General features: G+C 39.5%; 1 long non-coding RNA gene and 1 pseudogene across 1 annotated transcript; one reads left to right on the forward strand and one right to left on the reverse strand.

Moving 5' to 3' along the window:
- Nucleotides 1–4,301: 4,301 nt before the first annotated feature.
- On the reverse strand, nt 4,302–5,175 carry LOC103103299 (uncharacterized). Its single transcript, XR_467373.2, has 2 exons — nt 5,040–5,175; nt 4,302–4,674 (listed from the first exon to the last, which is right to left on the reverse strand). It is a non-coding gene; the product is annotated as an uncharacterized LOC103103299 (long non-coding RNA).
- A 7,515-nt stretch (nt 5,176–12,690) lies between these two features.
- On the forward strand, nt 12,691–12,791 carry LOC130454164 (U6 spliceosomal RNA; annotated as a pseudogene).
- Nucleotides 12,792–16,988: the final 4,197 nt, after the last annotated feature.

Below are 16,988 nucleotides of genomic sequence, written 5' to 3' on the forward strand. Positions count from 1 at the left end.
CAGAAGTCTCTCCATCAGATAGGACTTCCCCTGTCATGTCGACATGAAAGAGCTGGATCAGTTTGACAAATTTTGCTGGGCAACCGAGCTTGCTGAGGATCACCCACAATGCATCCCTGTTCACTCTGTCGAACGCCTTTGTCAGACACATGAAGACAATGTAGAGACTCAGGTTCTGCTCAAGGCATTTTTTCTGCATTTGCCTCACCGTGAAGACCATGTCGATGGTGCTGCAGTCTGCTAAGAAGCCACATTGTGATTCAGGCAGGTTCTGCTCTGAAACAGATGACAGGAGTCTGTTGAGTATAACACGGGCGAGGAACTTTCCAGCAGTGGAGAGTAGTGAGATGCCTCTGTAGTTGTCACAGGCTGCTGGTGAGCCTTTGTTCTTGTATAGAGCTATGATAGAGGCATCTCTGAGTTCTGGGGGCATGTCTTCCTCTTCCCATATGCTGGTCAGCACTATGTGGAATGCCTGGAGCGCCTTTCCATTTAAGGCCTTGTACACCTCGGTTGGGATCCCGTCTTTACCGGGTGCCTTGCCTGCACTCATTTGTTTAATGGCTTTTTGGACTTCCTCTATTGAAGGAGGGGCATCAAGTTGTTCAATGGTGCGGTTTTGGGGGATCTGGTCAAGGGCGCTTTGGTCGACTGAAGAGGGTCAGTTGAGAAGCTGACTGAAGTGTTGTTTCCACCTGTTGCTGATGCCTTTTTTATCTTTTATGAGAGTGTCACCGTCAGAGGATAGCAAGGGAGTGGTGGTGGGTTTTAATGGCCCATAGACAGTCTTGAGGGCACTGAAAAATTGTTTGTAGTTTTTTGTATCAGCAAAACGCTGGATTTCTTCTGCCTTTTTTCCCCACCATCAGTCTTGCATCTTCCAGATCTCACGCTGTGCCGTGGCTTGGAGAGACTTGAATCAGCAGATGCCAGTTCCAAAACAAACACATGTAGAGAATAGCAAGGAAATTCACTTATCTAAATCAATAGTAAAATGTAGTATACAGAGATGAATACATACCAGAAAGTGAAAAGAGAGTCCTTTTTGAGCCAAGATTTTTCCTTCTTAAGTTGATTAGAATTTAGCTTTTTAAACTAAACTTTCAAGAAGTATAATTACTTCATCAAGACTTGATGTTGAAATTGAGGCACATATCACCAATTATTAGTATTCTTTTTATCTTGTTTAATTAGTCTTAAATTGACAGACTTCAGATAAGATAAAATTCCTTGGGGGGAAAATAGTTTGCTTTTCTACTCATCATTTTTTGTAAAAATCAAATCATTTTTAAAAAGTGTTTAGCTGAGATTATCAAACCTAAACTTAATATATAAATAGAACAAAATTTTAATGAAAGAATTCTGTTTCCCTTGGTACCCTTTTCACTACTCTTTACTGTTCACAGCTAGCTTAATTTAACTCTTCTTAGATTGAATTTTTCATTCAATTCTCAAATTAAATTGAAATTGAAATGTTTCTATGTAACTCACCCTGATTCTTAATCTTAGAGTCTAACTGTTCTACCACTGGTCAGTTGAGTCAAGATTTCATGATGTTCAATGTCCTTCCAGGAATTTGGCCTCAATTTCTGGGTATCACTCATATTCTCCTAAGCCACAGTGAACTTTTTTCCCTGCTTAAATTGTTTAAACTAACTAAAAAGATGGTTCCTATAGGCTCTTTATCAAATAAAGATGTCTGCAAGTCCCACAGAACCACAGAATATTAGAACTGAAAAGGATCTTACAGATGAGGAGAATAAGGACTATAGAAGCAAAGTTCCTTATTCAAGGCAAAATTGCTAATAAATGACACAAGGAGGCAAAACCAGATTTTAAATTTCATATTTTAAATCTTATATTCTTTCTAATATGTCAACCATACTATCTCCCTCTGACTCACTTTCCTTATATTCCTACAGCAAAATAAAGATATGACAAATCATATAAGAAATCTATGCTTGGCAGCATGAAAGAAGATCATAACATATTTTTGGATTGCTCTCATGACCAATACTTCTGAATCAGAAGGACACAGCTTCTACTCTCTTCTGAAAGAAGAGAGAAAGGCTTTCTCCTTCACAGTTAGTATTTCTAGATTCCAATTATTACGAGATAGTACCTTAAATATCCATTTCATTGTCCCCTTAGAAATGAAGCCATATCTCCTATGATTCTCTAAACTTACCTTTGTTAAAAGGACTTGATCCTTTTTCCCAGAAACCAAATCTTTCCAATTGCATTTTGCAAACAGAAAATTCAGTAAGATTTTGAAGCTAGGCCTTAAAAGGATTTTGAGAGGGCACACCAAACCAGGAATGCAACAACTCATCTTCTCGTAACTGAGGTTCTAACAGAATGGCAATAAACCTGGTCAACAAACTCTGATCATCCATACCCCACATTTCCACTTGGTCACAGCCATTGACCTATACTCCATGTCTGGAAACTGTAGAGGTACATTCTTCATATATATCCCTTGAAATTGCTTTCCTAAAGGAATATTTGCTGGCATAATGTGCTTTCAAAAAAAAAAAACCATCTGCAAGATTCAAACTACTCATCCAACAGTTACAGTAATTAGTAGATGTATATCTAATTTTTGAAAATTATATCGTAAAAAGGTCCAAATCAAAGGAGAAAGGAACAAGGATAATAGACTCAATGTAGAAAATGACAAAGCTGAAACAAATGCAATATGGCTTCCAAAGCCTTATTCTGGGGCCAGATAGTTCAGAAGAAAACTGGGAAGTGACAGTGGAACAAAGACTCATAGAAAGTACATGCTTGTAATAACAAAGAAGATGCAAATATTGATGGATAGGGACAAAGTCAAAAAGCCAAGTATCAGAGAAATGCATAATAGGAACATGAAACCATTTAATAGAGCAAACATGAGGAAGAAAAGTCATATGTTAATGAAACAACAGATTTAAGAGATTTCAAATGAAATTTAGGGAAATATAAGGATTTTTAAGGTAAAAAAGTATGATTTTCCCACTAGTTATTGGACTCCATGATCCCTGAGGAAGAGTAGAAGCCAGATCCCTGGGACAATTTCAACCTGATTGAGAGAGTATTGTTAGGAGGCATCCTGGTGCTGGCAAGAGGACAGACTCTGTGAGCTATGCTGGCTTTCCTGACTCTAGTGTTGAGGACCCTGCAATTTAAATTCATTTTCTTTTGGCAAAACCCATCTGTGTGTTTCTATGAGGAGGGAGAAAGAGGATAGAGGGAAGGAAGGAAAGAAGGAGAGAGAGAGAGAGAGAGAAAGAGAGAGAGAGAGAGAGAGAGAGAGAGAGAGCCAGAAAGCTTATTACATGTCAGCTCACTTTTAGAAATCACATTTTTATGAGTGTAAATGAATTAGAAACATACGGATGAAATTTTTCTGTCTAATGCAACCAACCTCTTACTTCTCAAGTGATACCCTATGTAGTAAATAGTTGGAACATCATCATTGGTGCCAGATTTAAGGGGGAAGAGACAAAGTAGAACTAGAGTTTAAGCCGCCTGCTGCCACCACTACTAACACCATTATCAGGGTCCTATAAGGGAGAGAATGGGAGAATCCCAGCCCCTTTCCAAACTTCTAATTAGCATGAATTCTTAATCTCTTCTGTTCCTGGTCATAAAAGCATTTAAGCATCTCTGTCTCTGTCTCTTTCTTGCCTCTCTGTCTCTTCTCTGTCTCTCTGTCTCTGCCTTTGTCTGTGTCTCTATCTCTTTCTGTCTCTGTGTCTATATCTGTTGGTCTCTGTATCTATCTGTGTCTTTGGCTCTGACTCTGTCTCTGTTTCTCTCTGTCTCTGTCTCTCTTTTTTTTTTCTCTCTCTCCCTATCCCTCCCTCAGTTCCCCTCCAACTCCTAGCAATAAATTTTATGATTTGAGAGGTCAGGATACATGGATATGGATATATGAGAAAGTATGAAAGAAAAAAAAACAGATTTATTTCTGAAAGATTAATTTACTTCAGCAAAATCTTCCTATTGGAATAATAAATGGTATTTGCTAGCTTTCTTATTGGAGGGGGAAAAAAACCAAGTTTGTGATTAAGTTCCATCGAGTCCATTCAGAAAATTCCTTCTAGTTATACCATTGCCTTGTGAGAGAAGTAGTTTAGGAGCAGAAAAAAAGGTATCACTCATTTGAAAAGTGTTTTAAACCTTTGGAAGAAAGATAAACAATCTCTCCCTTCCCTTCCAATATCTGAATCAAATCTCACTTTAAATGATGTATTTTTTAACTCAGTTAGTTAAAAAAAAAAATCTCCAGAAGAGGTGGGATTCAACATTTTATTCCAAAAAACAAAGGTGAGCATTTTCTTGGCAACAGTCAGAAAACCCAATACAGTGGAGGGGACTTTTTCATCCAGGAATTTTATAATCAGGAAGTCAAAGATTGGAGATATTCCAGAAAAAGGGGCCGAATCTATAGAAGGAAACCAACCATGCTGTTTCTCTGGCCACAGTATCTGGTTGCTTTGACACAGTGTTTGACTATTTGGTTACAATGAAAAATGTCATTCCTTCATCTAGATCCTGGGTCTTTACCCCTAAAGCATTTGAATCCTTAGAAACTTCTAGATGCTGAATCCAGGAGAATGCTAAAGGTGGAGTTTAGAGGATTCGGTTTGTGCCCAGGTCATTTCCTCTCAGGGGCTGTTTCATCATCTGTAAAAAGAGTAATGTCAGATGATAAGAAGCAATGTGGTTCAATGGAGTCAGAAAATCTGAGTTTAAATCTTGCTTCTATTGCTTACTACCTACATGAACTTGGGCAAGTCACATCTCTCTATGATTCAATTTCCTCATCTTTCAAATGATGAAGTTGCATTAGTGGTCTCAGAAGTCCCATTCAGCTCTAAATGTATGATTCTATGATATCTAAGAGCCTAAAGTGCTAAATATAGTATAAGGAATAGTAGAGTACAACTTATTTGATTCTGGGAGGATTAACATCTCTGGTATGAGGGATTGCTGAGCCTTTTCAGGGCTGCTCATCTATCTTTGGTGTCCACCTGTCACCCAAGTCTTACCTGTGGCTCCAAAAAGTTGTAGCATGCACAGTGGCCACACCCTGGCAAAACCATAATGGTAGACAGATTGAAGATAACCAACAGGCTTCAAACCAGTGAGTTCAAGGGATGTCAATTCCAAGCACATGAAGTCTTCCCTAGGTAGAAGGAGAGGATGAAAACAATTTATTCCAATGGCCATGAAGGCAGCTGAAGTAGGTGCTGCGGAGGGCTCAGAGCTTTTTCAGACATCAAAGATGCCAAGGTCATCCACTGCATCCTGAGCTGTTGCACCTCAATTTGACTTCTGTCTTACCACTGAATTTTGATGACTGTGGAAGAGAGTAAGGCTGATGACTTTTTGCTACTTTCTCTAACTTAAAGCCATTTTATCTTATGACCGTGTTGGCAAAGGCATGGCATGCATTCCCCAGTGTGCTAGAGGGGACTGCTCCATTTCCCCACTCCACCAGACTGGAGGACATTTTTCACATGTCCCATGCCTCTGCCCAGCTGCCCAATTTGGGAGCACTTCCTCTGTTCTATCTAGTGTAATTTGGAGGGCTCACAGGCAGCTTGAGAGTGGGGTTTGGGTACACAATCTCTAAAAGGTTTGCCATTGCTGCCCTATGATGTCGTTGGTCCTCTTCAAACAACTGGGCTTGTAGTCAACCTATGATCTGAGTTCAGATCTTATTTCATACATTTACTAGTTTTGTGACCTTGGACAAATAATTTAGATCTCTGCCTGCCTCTATTTTTTTTCAACTATAAAATGAGAATCACAACATTACTAACTTCCCAGTATTCTTGTGGGAATCAAATGAGATAATATTTGTTAAGTGTTTAATACAATATTTGGCACATATAGTAGTAGTCTCTTGGTAACCGAGAATGACGATTGTTTTTGTGTGTTTTCATCTATGGTGTACCCTCATAAGAGGGTGGATGGGGTTAGGATAGATGAGTGTGCACAAAGACACTTCTGTGTGAAGGAAATTTAAGTGGAAAAGTCGATGCACAGAGACAGTTCCACTCTCTCGGCGTTGGAAGCCTGGGTCCAGTGGCACGAAGTACTGGCACTTTGGCACATAGTAGATACTTAATAAATCCTTTTCTTTTTCTTCCTTTTCCCTTTCTTTCTGTGACCCCAAGCTTTAGTATTGTATAGACTTTCTACAACCCCGAGGTCTTTCTTCAAATTTCTTTCTGTATCTTTGACTCTAGTAATCAGTTTCTGATTGCTATTGACTAGAATAGACTGATTGTTGAGTGATGCTTTATTAATACCCAATAACTATAACAGCCTTTTGAAATTATGCTTCAAGGGATCTTCTTGGCATTTCTTATATCTTCTTTGAGTAGGATCAATCAGTTCCAACTAACTACCCAGTAGCTTCTTGGGTATCTTCCACATAAAACAATTGGAAGAGATATCAATTTTGCCCTATGATGTCAAAAATTAAAGGGAACTGATACCACTTATACATTTTTTCAATAGAAGTAAACAAATTAGTTTAGTACCTAGTCAGCAAGAATAATTAGCTAAAATAAGAAGTTGTACCTCAGGTAAGTAGTTTTTGTCTAGGCCCTACTTTGCTTTCATGGACTCCTCAGCAGCAGTATCCTCACATCTCTGTTCAAGGGGATAGTGGTTTGTTGAGGTTGGAGGTTTTTCTCTGAAGTATTTTCCTTCCCCTACACCAACTGCCACCAGCCTCAGTGCCTTAGTGTTGACCTAACCCTGGGACCAAACTTGTTAGTAATAACTTTGCTTCCTATCTTTTGTCTGTCACGCCACCAATCTATTTTACCAACTATGGACCAAGTTAATCTTCCTAAACCACAGCTTTAAACAGGTCACATTCATACTTTAAAATGTTTCCCACTGTCAAGTGAATAAAATACAAACTCTTTAGTCTGACATTCAAGGCCCTCTTCCATACTTACTTCTCTAAATCTGTTTTCCACTATGACCCCTATCCCCAGTCTCTGCTTTGATCAAATTCCCTCATAGTATTTGCCACTTCCTGGAATGTTATCCTACTCTCTCATCTGCATCCTAAGTATTATCATTCCTTCAAAGTCCAATTCAAATAACTTCAGTTCACAGTGATTTCCCTTGCCTCTGAATTCCTATAGTAGTTATTGTCTTTATTACTCGCTTAGCACAAGCATGTACTATCCTGTGATGCTAGTTACTTTTAAATGTAAGTTCTAAGCTCCTTGAGGACAGCACGTAGGCCTTATATTTCTTTATAGTATCCAAGGCATAGCAACACAGGCGTCTTCCTAATTATAGGATTTCAGAATACTTTTAGTATGGGTAAGATATTTCTTTCAAATTGACCCAATATGTAATTTCTTTGTTAGTTCATAATTATTTCTTATTTATTAGTGCATTCATTTGTTCCCTGGAACCCCCCAAAAGAAAACCTATTACAAAGGATCATAGATTCAGAGCTGGGAGTAAATGACTTGCCCACTGACATATAGACAGGGTCTAGAAGAGCAAAGATTTGAATCCAGGAACTTCTCCTCTACATCTAATATGTTTTCTACTGCATCCTGATGCCTACCAGTCTCAGGGTTGAACAGGATGGAGACCTTCACTTAAGCAGAGAGACAACTTATATTAAGAAAAGATTCGTAAAGAAAATATTCATGAATTTATTAATTTTCCTCCTTCTGCAATGCCCCACAGATCCCAGTTTAAGCTAAATGTACCCATCAGAAAAAGTCTCCTGAAAGAGGAGGAAGCTTTTTTAAAAGGTAAAAGAGTGGGGAGGAGGGGAATGACCTGTGTGATAGCTTGCAATGGCGCAGAGGTGGGAGGAGACAGTGAGCAATATTACAAACTGAAAATATAAATCATAAGTGATTACATTTCCCAGGCCTATTCTGGGCCCATGTTGCCTTAGTGAGTCACAGAACACCGACTAGAGCTGACTGAGTCTGACATCCAGTACCCCTGGTTAGTCACTAGATCTCTGTTCCTCTTTTAGAAGTGCAAGAAAGGAGAGGGAAAGGAAGGGGGGTTGGGTAGGAGGGGAGGGGGGAGTAGGTTCTAGGAAGCTGGACATCATTAATCATCACCACCTTTCCATGGACAATACATCACAGCACCCCTCAGCAGGGGGTGGAGAATACTTTCTTTAAAATTCTACATCCACTCATCCCCCAGCCCTACCAGCCTGACAAAATGTTGCCACAGGCAAGCGAGAGGACAAAACCTGATGATTTGTTTGATGCAAGGGGTGACAAAACATTTCTGGGACGCCAGGCATTTTGCTCAGGAGCTAAAATTGTTGGGTTGATAAATGTTCGTGTCTAATGCTGTTAACAATGTCACTTGAGGAAAATCTGATCCCTGAAAAAACTCCTCCTGGCTGTCTCTTAATCTATTCAGTAATCAATATTAACACTGTCAAAAGCCTCAAACTCTCCTTGTTGTTGCCACTGTTCTATATATGAATTCATTATGAAGGACAGATACATTCTGCCTAATCACGGAACAAGGCAGGCAATCTTTTTTGAAGTCCGTAAGATGAAAACTGAGAGGATTATCTTATTAGAAATAAGCAATAGAGAAGGTGCCTTGTCCCTGTAATAGATGGCACCAAGCACCTTGACTGCCAAACAGTGGGACCGCTTCTATTTTTCCTCCTTCATTCTTCAGCTGAGCTCCCTTTCCTCAAAGGCCGCTGGATTCAAAGGCAGAGGATTTCACATGTGTTTTTGCTTAGAGCCCACATTTGCAGTGATGTCGACGCAGTTTCTTGGGGACCTGGCCAGTGCAACTTAGCGGAGTTTGGGTTTGCAAAAGCAGACACTCTGCATTTTAATAATTTCTCCTTTCAGAAAAGCATATTGTACCTTGAAGCGGAGCCTGAAAGGTTGGAGTCCGCAGGGAATGCAGCTGCAACAAAAGAACCCTGAAAGCCATTTGGCTGCTGGGGACGATGCTTAGGGTGCCTATTGGCTAGGTTCCCTTCGTCGTTCCCCACCCCACCCCCATACCCGCACAAACGTTTCTGCAACCACCTCAGAGTGCCAAATTACAACCATATTTATAATTTCCCAGACAGTTGGGTCCCCGCTGTCGGAATGACATCGGTTAGGAGGATATAATAAAAACAACAACAGCGACATGCAGTATTTCTCCCAACACGAGAAGTCCATAAACTCCCCACCACCGCCGCCGCCACCGCCTCCCTCTTAAGCCCTCCCTAAAAGGAAGAAGCCAGGCATTGTTCGAAACTTCACTCCAGCATCACTATGCGGGGAGAGCCTGGAAAGGCCTCAAGGTGGAAATAGTAAGACACCGTGACATCCTTTCATAACAAGCCAATGAACTAACAGGGGCTGTTAGGCAGACCCCGGCCAGCACCTCTCCCCACCGTCCCCTGAGGAGCTGGTGGGGGCCGCCTCGGTCTGGTGCCCCAGATTTGCGAGCCTTTCAGAAGGAAAGGCCGTCTTGTCTTGTCTTGTCTCTCTCCAAAAGAAGGATACTGTATTTACTGGGGGCGTAAAAAGACAGCTGCAAATGGGCCTTTGGCGCGCCCGAGAGACTCGGCGGGCAAATAGAATAGTCTTTCTGCTCCTTCCCAGTTGTCCTCCGGCCAAAGTGCGGACACAAAATAAGGTCACTAAAACATTAGGGGGTTGCAGCTTTCCTTAAGTGGTCCTGCATCTTTTCGCTGCACTTGAAGGTACAATAGGCTTTTCTGAAAGAATGATTAAAATGCAAAGTGTCTGCTCTGGCAAACTCAAACTCTTCCAAGTGGCACTAGCTGGGCAGCCCACATTTGCCATCCTTGCGGCTGAGAGTGAAGGGCTGGAATGTACTGGATTACTTAGACTGGAGGAGGTAGACATTTCCAGCTCGGTCCTCCGACATTCACCCTGGTCCCGCTCCTCCCCCCACCCAAAAGGAAGAAATTCCCTCTCGTACAATCATCCAGTCGGAGTAGAGGAAACTGAGGCTACGGGTTCTTCAAGTCAGGCCCGGGTTGTTTTGCTTAACTGAGAGGCAGACGAAGGAACCTAGCGGATTGAGAAGTTGAGGAAGGGACCATGGGACAAGAAGGGCCGAGGGGGTGGGGTTCGTTGTGAGCCCGGAGCATCAACTTCCTAGCTGAGAGAAAGTGCCTCGAGCTCCCAGGACAGCTTGGAATTCCAAAACTAGCGAAGGGATACCAGCTGCTTTCTTATGGAAATCGACCTTGGAGCAGACGTAGTTTCTGGGTGGAGCAGAAGCCAAGACCAAGTTCACTGAACCTAACATAGCTTTCAATCAGCCATTGAAACCATGGAGGAGAGAAAGCCAGAGAGGGAGGGGGGCTGGAGAGACTTGCCTTTCATTTGGACTTGGTCACAGGAATGGCAGTAGGGAGAAATGAAACATTGGAAACAACTTTAAAGGCCGAGAGAGCCCTGCCGATCAGGGGTACATTTTGTTTCCGTGAAAGAAAGAATCATTCAAAGCAATGACTCTTCCCTCTGCACACACACCCCCTTCGCCCTCCCCATTTGACCGAATAAATGCAAATAGAAATTATTAGTTATCGTTTCAGAGGGCATGTGAAGTATGTTGCAAACATTTAAAAAGCAGAAACTATGATTTTTAGGAGAGATTTGAGTTTTGGACTTGGGTTGGGTTATTTTTTCACCCCACTCCATTTTCTATAGTTCAAAAATAAGTTGAAGTAAGGGGAAAGGGGGTTGGGGGAGGGAATGAAACTTAACATTGTATCTTCCTAGAGACTTTTTTTTTTGCTGGTTTCCTGTCTTTTGTCTTTGATTTATTATTGCCTTTATTTGTTCCTCCCGTTTGGTTCATTTTATTCTTATTTTAAAAGAAAAGCTCCAAAGGCCCTTCTATTTTTATGGAAATTGCTCAGTGGTAACAATTTTAGATAGCTTCCAGAAGAATAATCTTTGTGCTAGCCATTTCACCCAAGATGCTTTGCAGTATTTCACATAACAATTTACTAATTAATGACAAATTAAATGGAATTCAGCAAGAAGAATCAGAGGTTAGATTACTGGTGTATACTCTGTGTAAAAAGGTATGCAAATATCTTCAACCCATTTGTGGTTCATCAGTGGGAAATAATAGCTATTCTACTTGAAAATTTAGCATGCAGGAGAGCTACTAAGAAACTGAATTTGGAAATTATGCATAGTTTTGATTTTAAAAAACATTTTCTAGATCAGACACTTTTCTTTAGTTTTAAAGGGCACAATGAACTTCCTCAGTTTTATTAACTTAAAGCAGCATAGGCATCCCGCTTATCTTCTGCTTCAGACATTAATTATACACTGGGAAGCAAAATGCCACTTTCCAAAATCAGTACACAAATTTTTTAACTTTCAGAGCAGAAAATGCAATGGCTAGTGCCCAGTTCTCCTGGGGAAATCAAGAGAGGACAAACACCAGAGACAGCTTACCAGGAAAGAATGCACATTGCTTATAAAATGCCTTTTTTTTTTTAAATCACTTTGCTATAGATAAAGAAAACTGGCAACATCATCCAACTGCCTTAGGAATTTTTTGAATTCCCTTCCTGGTTTCTGTGATAGACTTTCTAGATGAATTGGAGGAAATTCTATTCTTTTCCTACCTCTCTTTGACTCAGTTTCTTATGTACCTGAATGAGCAGAACAACTTACCTAAGGGAGGTATTGTGAGATTAAGAGATTCATATTTATGAAATCATTTTCTCCCTAATTTGGAAAAAAAAGTGAAACATCTACATGAACATCCATGTGAATAATTAAAACACTTTGATTTTGAAAATCATGCTTGATTTTGAAAGATAAAAACCACCAGTGTGATATTACTTGTTTTAGATGAATAGATAATTTATTTAGGAGTATTATAATGTTGTAAGGGGGAAAAGATCCAATGCCATTTCCTTTTCCATTTTCATTTCCTCATCCCCTCATCATCATTTTAACTGAAATTAGGCTCCAAATGATAAGCATTTGTTCTGAGAGGTATTATTCATTTTATTTAATATACTACTTGGATGGTATACTGGAAAGAGCTCTGGGTTTAGACCAAGATGACTTGGGTTCAAATCCAGGCTTTGCTCCTTACCATCTATGTGAATTTGGACAGATCAGGTCACTTCTCGGTGTCTCAGTTTTCTTATTTGTAAAATGAGGAGGGTAAGATAAGATGATCTTCCTTCAATGTCACTATAAATTTTAAAGGTATAATCCTAGGTCCCTCTGTTGTCTTAGACTGGACATTTCATTTCCTTGGGCTTTAATTTCCTTATCTGTAAAATTAGAGTGTTAAAAGAGATGATCTTTAAGGTTCCTTCAAGTTCCAAATTCCATGATCTTCTATCATCACAATAATAATAATTTGTGCTTGGTTAGTTATGCTACAAAAAGTTCTCTGGCATACATTATCTCATTCAGATCTCTCAATAGCCCTGTAGAATGATGTATCTCCCCCTTACAGATGAGGAAACTGAGGCTCAGGGAAGGTAGGCAGCTTGCCCACGGTTATAGTTATTCAGTAACAGGGGTAGAATACCAACCCAGATCTTTCTGACTCCATCTGCAGTATTCTTTGCTAAACAATTATTCAATACAGTAGTCCTTTCTGTGAGAAGAAAAATAAAACTCTATTGCAATGATCAGTTCACCATACATTCCAAAAAATTTGACTATGGTCAACTTGGAAAGATATTGAGAAGATGAGCACAGCTCCTGCTCAAGAAAGAGGCACAGCTTTAGGAGGCATTCCTTCATATCTCTCCACCACCAAAGATCTCTTCTGATGCCTCATAATGGAATGGAGTTCTCCAAGGCTATGCCATCAGAGCACAAGTTCTGGCAAGTTGAAAAGGCTTCAAATGAAGAGCCAATGATAAACTGAAGCACTTAGACCATAAGCTTAAGGCTGATATAGGGACAAAATTAAAAAATGATATTTAGTGTAAGATTAGTGATTTATTACTTCAATTCAATTCAATAAACATTTAAGTGCCTAATACATGCCAGGCATTTTGCTAAGTGCAAAATGATACAAAAACAGACAAAAGCCAAAATATTAGTCTCCACTACTACTACTACTACTACTACTACCACCACCACCACCATTACTACTACTACTACTACTACTATTACTACTATTACTTTATTACTACTACTTGTAGTACTAGTATTAGTCCTACTATTACTACTATCACTACTTTACTACAACTACTACTATTACTACTACCATTACTACAGGGCAACAACAACTCACAAATAGCTAAAAAGTTTTGAGTATCCAAACCAAAGAAATTATTTCACTTTGGAAGTGCAATCATGAGAGTCTGAGTCAGGATTCATAACTTTGAGGCTCTTTCCCTACATTGTTAAGGCTTTAAAGATTTATAAAGCACATAGTATCATTCAATTCTCAGAACAACCCTGAGAAAAATAGGTATTATTGTTAAACCCATTTTACAGGGAAGGAAATTGAGTCTCATAGAGGTTCAGTGATTTGCCCAGGACCACACACATACTCTCTGAGGAAATGCAAACCAAGGGCTTTCTGTGAGGCCTGCTCCATCCATACTTCCTCTAAGTCAATTTCTTGATTTATGTGATGCCAAATAGCCTGCCTGAATGCTTGCTTTGTGATTGTGTGATTGAGTGAATGAGTATCCTTTGATTCAGTCACTGATACTCCCTTGTAAGACTTCAGAATCCAATATAAAGAAGCCCATAATGGTAGTAAGAACACCATCCAGAGAAGTTAGGAAATTTAAATTCCAATCCCAAACCTGCCATTAACACTACCTACCTGACTTTGGACAATTCATTTAGGTTCCTATTTCCTTGTTTACATAATAATGTTCCCTTACTTCTGTATAATAACTTCCAAATGATTTTCATATATGTTCATCTAATAGATACTTGCAAAATATTTGACTGGCATATGATCTTGTAGCTAGGAAGCAATAAAGTAAAAACTAGAAAATAAGGAGATTAGACAAGATGATTTCTGAAAACCCTTTCATAATCTAAAATTCCATGTTCCCATGACTCACTTTACATTCCATATTGGATTGTTTCATGTTGGCTTAAAGACCCTTTACTAGTCCTCTTTTTAAAATTTCTCTTTTCTTCCTCACCTCTTTGACTCTGTGCACTTCACTTTGGATAAAGTAGCCTTTCAAATCTCTTTCTCTGTCCTATTGCTATTAGCAGCAGCCAATCTGTTTTTTCATTCCTGAGACTCCTCCAGTCTCCTTTCCTTTCAGAAGCTAGTCTAGGTATTCAGACTCATGCCCTGTCTTCATCATGTTGCCACCCCTCTAGCCTCCTCTCCTGTCCTCTCTCATGCTCTGTCAGTATGATTATTCAAAGTTGGAAAGAACCTTAGAAATTATCTTACCCAAGCCTGTCATTTTACAAATGAAGAAATTAAAGAAGGCAAAATGAAAGATCCGTCCAAAGTCACACAGCCAATCAGTGACAAAATTGGGACTAGAATCCTGATCTCCTAGTATCTAATCAATAATCTTCTATTCACTAATCTATGTAACTTGGTTATTGGAAAACAAAAGATTTCTATTCCTTTATCTTTTTCATGCTTATAAAAATAAATAACAACAATAATAAATATTATTAAATAAAAGAAATAGTTTGTAATATGTTACAAAGTGCCCCAAAAGTAGTCACTGGATTATTCAATGTCACCTAGGAAGGGAGTCTCTAGTAGGGTGTCTCAGGAATCTATGCTATTTAACCTTTTTTGTTGTTGTTAAAGATTGGGACAGGGCATAAATATCATCCTTGTCAAATTTTCAGGTGAGATCAAACCAGGAAAGATTGCTACCACATTAGATAGCAAGGTTAGGTTCCAAAAAGAATCTTGAACAATAGGTTTAAGTGAACAAGATGAAATTTAATAGAGATAAATGTTATATTTGAGGTTTTTTTTAAATCACCTTTTCAAGGTATGGCATCCAGGCAAGATATGGATGCAGATAGTTCATAGGAAAAAGATCTGAAAATTTTAGTGGACTACAAGCTTAGTCAAAATAACTATTATATTGCTGACTGTGGTAGGAGAAGCTTAGTTTCCAGGTAAAAAGAGATAATTGGTGCATTGTGCTCTGTCTTGGTCACCATGTGTTGAGGATTGCATTCATTTCTGTATGTCAAATATCAGAAGGACTTAAGGAACTGGAGTAAATCACAAGAAAGGAAGTCAGGATGATGAAGAGTTTCTAGTCCATACCACATGGAGATTGCTTGAAGAAACCAGGGATTAGGAACAGATAGGTGGCTCAATAGATAGAGAGCTAGGCTATAATAGATGAGTTGTTCAAATCTGCCCTCAGATACTTCCTAGTTCTGTGATCTGAGTAAGTCACTTAACCCCCATTGCCTAGGGGAGAGGGAGAGAGAGAGAGAGAGAGAGAGAGAGAGAGAGAGAGAGAGAGAGAGAGAGAGAGAGAGAGAGAGAGAGAGAGAAGGAAGAAGGAAGGAAGCAAGGAAGGAAGGAAAGAAGGAAGAAAGGAAGAAAGGAAGAAAAAGAAAGAAAACAGGAAGAGAGGAGAGGAAGAAAGAGAGAAGAAGGGAGGTAGGGAGGAAGGAAGGGAGGGGAAAAAAGAAGCTAGGGATTTGTTTAGACTATAGAATAGTATTGGTTCTAAAATAGAAGGTAAAGGTTCAAAATTAATTGTATATGTGTACATATGTATGTTTTCTCTCCAAATAGAATTCCACATCTTTAAGCATGTGAGCCATGGCTTCTATTTTTTTATACCTATTTAATACAGGGTTTGTCTAAAGTCACACAAATGGTAAGTGGCAGGGCTAGGCTTCTCATCCTGTGTGAATTTATGAAGGCAGCATATGGTACAAAAACTTATATTTTCTCAATAAACATGGGATCATATTAGGATGATGTTAATACTCTATTTTGAATCAAATAAATATTTGCTGATTAATGAATGAATCAATACAATGTCATCAACTCTTGGTTTTTGTCAGAAACTGAAGGGAGAATTTAATTTGATAAAGGATAAAACAGCATGTTGGAGTGAATGGACATCTGACTTGGAATCTGCAGGACTTGGGTTCATATCTTGCCTGAGAAGCTTACTTACTAGTTGTGTGGCCCTAAATAAGTCATTTAACTTCTTCAAGTTTTTCCTGGTCCCTCCCCTTTCCATCCCTGCCATTGCTGGTGCTTTGCTTCTGATATAACCTCCTACTTACACTGTACCTATCTTGGATGTACAGGATGATTGGCATGTTATTTTCCTTATATCCCCATTAGAATATGAACTTCGTGAAGGAAGGGATCATGTTTTGGTCTTTCTTTGTATGCACCACACAGAGCACAAGGCTTGGCACTAGTAAACACTTAGTAAATTATTTTTAATGATGATGATGATATAGAAAGAGGGATCTTAAATCGCTAAGAAGAAATCAGGGGAGTTATTATGACTTCCCATTTCCTTGAAATGAGATTGGTTTCCTAAAATGTGGGGTGGAACCAAGCTCCTGCTCAATGGGGATAAATAAATATTTGCTTCAAACAAAACAGAGTATCGAATAAGAATTCATTACTTGAAATGAAATTTAAATGCTTTTAGCCTAGAACCATCTCTTCATGCTCTGTCAGGAACTTGGAGCAAACATGCTGGGCTTTGGGGGAGCCAGGGAGTGTTCATCTTTGAGCCTAGGTCAGAGCAGGAGGCCATTCTGAAGCCAAGTATGTAAGGCTTCAGGCATCTTCTCTTGTCTCAGCTGGAGAACTACAGCTCTGGTCTGATTCTGTTCTTCCTACCCCTTAGCTTGAACCAAGCTTCCCCTGCTTCTCCAGACTCTCATCTTCTGTTTTCCCCCGCTTTGGCTTGACAGCCTAATGTCAAGTGGTTCTCCAGTGCTCCTGACCTCATTTCCTTTTTGCTGCCTCTGCTTCCTCCCCATATCCCAATCACC

Source organism: Monodelphis domestica, chromosome 4 (assembly GCF_027887165.1).
Source record: "Monodelphis domestica isolate mMonDom1 chromosome 4, mMonDom1.pri, whole genome shotgun sequence".
In the NCBI taxonomy this organism is placed as follows: domain Eukaryota; kingdom Metazoa; phylum Chordata; class Mammalia; order Didelphimorphia; family Didelphidae; genus Monodelphis; species Monodelphis domestica.